We start from the raw sequence: 7,343 nt of genomic DNA, 5'->3' as shown, positions 1-7,343 counted from the left end.
AATATATATATATATATATATATATATATATATATATATATATATATGTAATACAATGTCAGAGTGAAGAAGTTATACATTAAGCACAAAATCAGGGGAAAAAATGTGGCCAAAAAACTATTCCAATTGAATACTAAGTTTAATCTTGACTTGTACTATAGGCAAGGTAAAAGGGTATATAAAGCAATTCCATACTGAGCATTCTGTCACCAGCATCTTCAGAAATTCACACAACTGGACACTTTTCCAAAGAATCGTAAGTATGAAGCAATTGCCAGGGCACATTAGTTCAGATGAAATCCCAGGCTAGAACTATCCAGGGGCAGGTTCTCCTGCCTCAATAGGGGCTATGAGGCTGAGAAATATGGCTCTGGATTAAGCTTTCATCAAAAGGAAGCGGTATCATCCATAGCACAGTGACATGGTCTCACCCAAGTCCACATTAACAATATTAAAAAAAAAAAAAAAGACGGTAGGATCAAAGCCAGATAAACCAGTTATTGGCTTCAAGTATGTTTTATGTTGCCTTCCAGTTAAATGAGACTTAAAATTCAGGGGCTTCCCTGGTAGTGGTTGAGAGTCCGCCTGCCGATGCAGGGGACACGGGTTCTTGCCCCGGTCCGGGAGGATCCCACATGCCGCAGAGCGGCTGGGCCCGTGAGCCATGGCTGCTGAGCCTGCGCATCCGGAGCCTGTGCTCCGCAGAGGGAGAGGCCACAACAGTGAGAGGCCCGCGTACCGCAAAAAAAATAAAAATAAAAATAAATTATAAAATTCAAAGATGACTGATTTCCTTTTATGTCCATATTTGCACGAAACTCTGGTCTAGCTTCATTTGCATATACATGAATAGGCATAGATAAGCTACAGAAAATACCTCTTTGGAAATAATATAACTTTAAAACATCTCAAAAGCTATTGGTTAGTGTGAAAATAATAAAAAGCAAGCTTCCCTTATCTCACAGCATATGCAAAAATCAACTCAAAAATGGATTAAAGACTTAAACACAAGACATGAAATGGTAAAACTCCTAGAAGAAAACATAGGGACAAGCCCTTTGATTGATTTTAGTAATGGTTTTTTGGAATTGACACCAAAAGCACAAGCAACAAAAGCAAAAATAAATAAGTGGGACTCCATCAAACTAAAAAATTTCTGCACAGCAAAGGAAGCAATCAACAAAATGAAAAGGCAACCTGTGGAATGGTAGAAATATTTGCAAGCCATATATTTTATATGAGCTAATATACAAAACATATCAGAAAGTCATACAATTCAAGAGGGAAAAAATAATTCAACTAAAAATGGCAAAGAATCCAATAGACATTTTTCCAAAGACACACAAATGGCCAACAGGTATATGAAAAGATCCTCAACATCACTCATCATCAGGAAAATACAGACCAAAACCACAATGAGATATCACCTCACACTTGCTAGAATGGCTATTACCCAAAAGTCAAAGGTTAAAAAGTATTACAGAAGTTGTGGAAAAAAGGGAACTTTTGTGTAGTGCTGGTGGGAATATAAATGGTACAGCCACTATGGAAAACAGTCTGGAGGCTCCTCAAAAAATTACAAATAGAACTACAATATGATCCAGCAATCCCACTTTTGGGTATATATCCAAAGGAAACTAAATCAGTATCTTGAAGAGATAACCTGCATTCCCAAGTTTATTGCAGCATTATTCACAGTAGCCAAAACAAGGAAACAACCTGTGTCCATCAACAGATAAATGGATCAAGAAAATTCTGGACGTTTATATATAATGGAATATTATTCATCCATGAGAAAGAAGAAAATTCTGCCATTTGCCACAACTTGGGTGAAACTGGAAGACATTAGGCTAAGTGAAATAAGTCAGGCACAGAATGACAAATATTGCATGATCTCACTTGTATGTGGAATCTAAAAAAAAAAAACCAAAAAAACAAAGCCCAAAAAACTGAAACACACAGTAACAGAGAGTAGAATAGTATTTACCAGAGGCTGGAGGGTAAGGGAAATGGAGAGTTACTGATCACTTTCAGTTGTAAGATGAGTAAGTTCTGGAGACCTAATGAACAGCATGGTGACTATAGTCAATAACAACATATTGTATACTTGAAATTTGCTACGATCCCCTGTGTTCTTAACTACAAAAAAAAGGAACTATGGGAGGTGATGTTTATCTTAATCAGTTTGATTGTGGTAATAATTTTACAATGTATATGTATATCAAAACACTTATAGACCTAAATATATAGTTTTTATTTGTTACAAAAATAAAATTAAGTAAGTACAAAATAAAAACCAGGTTTAAGTTTCAAATGCCAGATCCATACATTATTAGTAAGTATTGAGCAGTATATTGAAACTCCCAGGGTCGCTATTTTCTCTTCTGTAAAACAAGGATAATATCTACCTCCTAGGAATTTCTTAAGTATGGTAGGTAGTTGCTAAAAGGACACTTGGTAGTCACACCCTTGTATAATCTCTTCCCCTCGAGTGTGGGTAGACATAACAATTTATTTCTAACAAAATATAGCAAACGTAATGGGAAATTACTTCTGATATTAAACTACAAAAGACTGTGAGTTCCATCTTGCTTGTTTCTCTCACTCTCTTACTTGCTCTGAGGGAAACCAGCTACCATGTTTGGGTTGTCCTATACAGAGGCCGTGTGGCAAGGAGGTGAGGGAAGCCTCTACCTAGCAACCAGTAAAGAACTGAGGCTTTCAGTCCAATCACCCATGGGAAACATGGTCCAACTACGTGAGTGTGTGTGGAGACTTGAGACTGCAGCCCCATCTAACACTTTGCTTGCCTCCCTATAAAAGACCACAAGACACATGGCCCAGATAAGGGAGGCCCAGATTCATACCTACAGAAACTGTGGAAAAATAAATGTTGCTGTGAGCCATTACGTTTAGGGTAAATCCCTACACAACGATAAATATATAACACAATACTGTTATCCATAGAGCTGTTGAAATACAGCTCTGAGTCTTAGGAGAATGCACTGAAATTAGAAAGTATATCAAGAAATAGAGTCTGCCTTAAACTGAGTAGAAAATATACAGCAGAAACTAACACAACAATGTAAAGCAATTATACTCCAATAAAGATGTTAAAAAAAATTAACAACAACCAAAAATTGAGTAGAAAAGAGGGTAAGCCAAATCCTTAGAAATAACCAATCTTTAAGAAAAAGAAGACCCATCAGTGGAAGAGAAACCCATGGTGAAGGTCAAAAGGGGCAGTTCTAACACTGAGATGACGGATGCCAAGTGAGGAGAGAATTTCAAGAAGGAAGTTAAAACCAAAGTTTAATTAATATTGAGGCAGAAGGAAGAGGAGTAATATTTGCTAAAAACTCATTATGAGACAGGCACTTACAGGTGTTTTGCAAGTACTAACTTATTTTGGTGCTTATAATATTAAAGCATATTTTTTCCCATTTCACAGATACAAAAGATGCTCAGATGAGGGAGATACCTTGCACAAAGTCACACAGTGTGCGAAAGTGTCAAGATTCAAATATAGATCTGTCTAATTCCAATCTCTGGCTTTCTCCACGAATACACAATGACTCATTGACTTGTATAGAAGAGCTTATAAAGCTGTCACATATAACAAACCTACTTAGACTGATATAAAATCCCTCTGAGGTGGTTAGGAAGTTCCTCTCCAACCACTGGATGGTGCTCAGGCTTTACCATTTAACATTCCTGAAGGAACTATGTTCTCTCAGAACCTGCCCATGTTGGAAGGGCTACTCTTCCCCCCTACCTTTGTGACTCCTTCCAGATACCATTTAAACATTACCTCCTCCAGCAAGGTCAATGTCCTATCTTAGGTGGAGTTGGTGACTCGAAGTTCAGATGCATACCTCCATAGTAGCACTTACTATGCTCTGTTTTAGTTGTTGCTTTATGTCTCTATCTCTTCCATCATAGGCTGTGTCTATATTTCCTGTCATGATGTCTATATGCCTGACTTATAATAGACAATAGATATTTGTCAGATGTAGATTGAATGAATCAATGAATGAAAAAAATCCTGAAGACTGAATAAGATGAGAAAGGTAGAGGAATGACAAGCAGAAACAAGAGCATATATGAAACTCTGAAAGCATAAAAGAGCATGGGGTATACAGAAGAGAAAACATTGCCATATGGAAATTTAAGCTCACTTCATCACACATATACAAAATTCAGAACCATATGGTTATGGAATTCACTAGCAGGAGCAGAAAAATAGGTGGAAAAGCTAAGGGTTGTAACAGACAACTGCTGGCTGCTGTCTAGTAGCCAAACTGTAACAGAGAAGAACAAACCTGACTCCATATTAGATCTATTTCTTTAGCTCTAACCCTTGTGGTCTGTTGCCTATGCTTAGTCATGCTGGCTCTGCACATTTTGTAAAAGATGTTGCCTCTAGCCTGAAATATACAGGATAGCCCATTCTCAAGGCTCTGACCTTCAAAGGTATAACTTTTTTTTTTTTTTTTTTTTTTTTGCGGTACGTGGGCCTCTCACTGTTGGGGCCTCTCACTTTGCGGAGCACAGGCTCCAGATGCGCAGGCTCAGCGGCCATGGCTCACGGGCCCAGCCGCTCCGCGGCATGTAGGATCTTCCTGGACCAGGGCACGAACCCGCGTCCCCTGCATCGGCAGGTGGACTCTCAACCACTGTGCCACCAGGGAAGCCCAAAGGTATAACATTTTTCCATTTATATGGAGATAAAAATTTGCAGAACAGAAAATAACAATTGTCTTGTTGGAAGTTTATAGGAACATTGTGAACAGACCTACATGGACAACTAACTGTAGGAACAAAGGATTCCGACACCAAGAAGTTTGCACAACGAGCCACACCCTCTCATCTTTTAGTATAAAAGCAGCCTGAATTCTCACTCAGGTAAGACGGTTCTTTGGGACCGTCTTATCAGTATGCTGCCTTCCCAAATAAAGGCACTATACCTTGTCCCAATACCTCCTCTCTGGATTTATTGGCTTGTCGTGTAGCAAGCCAGCACGAGCTTGGACTCCGTAACAATAACTCTTCTCCACCTTCCTAACAGAACTCTGAGTTCAGAAGTTCACCTGCATGTAACCATGTGCTTCAGGGACTACTTATTCCCAGGCTTGGGAAGGAAGAGCAGGGGTTCATGTTGTCTAAGGCAATCCTGACGGGTACATACCTCTTGCCCAGGTTGGTGTAGATATGCGTATGTGATGCAACATATCCAACCATGTGCTTATGCCCGGTAGAAACTTCCTTTGTATTGATTAGTCACTACCTACTAATTGGGGTGATCTCAAACCACTATTATTACCACATAGTAATAATTGTCATTTATTGCGCATGTGCTGTGCTAAGCACACTAACAAGCGCTTTAGACACCGCATGTATAAACAAGCCCTAGGAGCAATCTCTTTGCTGGGGGAAGGGTTCAGGACTGACGTAATTTCTAGACAATGTACTTCAATTTGCATTAGCTAATCCATTTTGTTGACAAGAACAAATCACTCTTTGACCCCAGTGGGAAGAAAAAGATAAGGCCTATTTATTACACGTCAATGTCACAAGAGAGAAGATTCCTTAGACCAGATATTCTTCCCTGGGTAGATGCAGTATTGATTTTCACGAACCTACCTTGGAGAAAGTCCAGCTGCTGCAGGATGGTCATTTGAGTCACGCAGGAATGCTCAGGGAGGCTGGGCTCTGGCTCTCGAGTCTGCTAGGAGGCCGCCTTCTTCTGACTGGCCGGGCAGAACGGAGACCCGCCCAGCCGAGCTGCGGGGGCCCACGCAGCGCTGGCCAGCAGCGTGGTCGCGTGATGCGTCCCTGCCTTGTCCGCTGCAGTCTCCCCCAGCAGCAGGCTGGGAGTTGAAACGCCAGGCGATTCCCCCCGCTCCCCACCAGGCCTTGTATCCTATCCCACAGGACAGTATGCACCTTAAGGTCTTAAAGAAAAGGCACAAAATGTTCAAGGAATGTTTAGAAATAATTTGAGAGGGTGCGTAGGGAAACCATGCCGTCATCGGGACACCAGCTCTGGGATGCTGAACATCATCCTCTCCTGAGTGACAATGACTGTTATGACTCTTCAGCCTCCTCTGCCTTCGAGGCTGACGTGACAGACAGAGTCCAGTTCATCCACTTGGGCTGCAGCAGGATCTGCGCCTGTGTCACGTGGCTTCTGGTCACCTGTGCGATCTTTCTGGTGACATTGGCCTTGCTGCTGCCTTCCAAAGACTTCTGGTACTCCGTGGTCCACGGGATCATTTTTAACTGCCTGGCGGTGCTTGCCCTGTGGTGTCTCACCTGAGGACCGTGCTCACCCAGCCGGGGGCAGTACCCAAAGGAAATGCTACTAAAGAAGGCATGGAGGTTTGCAGCTGAAGCCTGGAGAAGGGATCTGTACAAGTGTCCCAAGTGCTGCTGTATCAAGCCCGAGCGCACTCACCACCGCAGTATTTAAACCCAGATCCACTCCATATACAATGACAAAGCGGAAATAGGCTGAAGAGCGAGAAGCCCACGTGGGATCAGTGGCTGCGATAGAAAGAGATGAAGTCCGTCTTTGGGGAGCCCCGTCGAAGCTCTGGATGAACCCCTTCCGCTTTAGGCAACTGCAGACAAGACCCAGGAAAGGGGGCCCCCCGTTCTCAGTGTGAGGCCCTCTCATCATGCTGGAACTTGTTAACGGACTTTATTTGGGGTCGGAAAGGGTATCAACAGCTCATCTGTGACCAACAGGGCAAATGGAACCTACACAGACCAACTGCTCGGAGCAAGCAGAGTTTTATGTATTTATGGTCACGGATGGCAGATTTTCCACACTAGTAACTGGGTGGCATTCTGATCAGTGTCACTGTCCAGTAATGAAGGTCTGTGGCCACACGAAGAAGCCAAATGTCATTATCTTCCAGTACAGTTAGGAGTTTTGTTAATGTGCTTCACATTTTCTAAGAAGGTGTGTGGGATATTACACTGTTTATTAAAAATCCTGTGTGCCGAGCTGCTTTTCTCAATCATGAAGAAAACAAGCCAACCCAGTGAACAAGAATTCTGCAGCTGGTGGTTTCAGGGAGCTCCCACTGACCCTCTTGCTCACCAGCGACCCCCTCGGTCAAGCAGGAGCCCGTGGAGGCTTCCACAACTCCCACACTTTTCACTGAGCAGCAGGGGGGCTGCAGCCACGCTCCCCTGCCAGGAAGTGGCGGTCCCTGACCCTGTGGGCAGGTCTGTGCGTGTCTGTGTGTGTGCACGTGTGTTTTGAAGTGGGCAGTGTTGTTCAGGTGATGTAACGTGTAATGGGCGTGTGCAGCAAACAAGCTATGTTTCAGAAA

The 7,343-nt window shown here is 42.4% G+C and overlaps 1 pseudogene; it reads left to right on the top strand.

The window, feature by feature from the left end:
* The first annotated feature begins 5,255 nt into the window (after window positions 1-5,255).
* On the top strand, window positions 5,256-6,472 carry LOC113625305 (palmitoyltransferase ZDHHC7 pseudogene; annotated as a pseudogene).
* Window positions 6,473-7,343: the final 871 nt, after the last annotated feature.

Source organism: Aethalodelphis obliquidens, unplaced genomic scaffold, assembly GCF_003676395.1.
Source record: "Aethalodelphis obliquidens isolate GAN/ISIS:26980383/991018 unplaced genomic scaffold, ASM367639v1 scaffold15, whole genome shotgun sequence".
NCBI classification, from domain to species: domain Eukaryota; kingdom Metazoa; phylum Chordata; class Mammalia; order Artiodactyla; family Delphinidae; genus Aethalodelphis; species Aethalodelphis obliquidens.
Note: the sequence above shows the minus strand (reverse complement) of the source record. Positions and strands in the feature narration are given on the sequence as shown.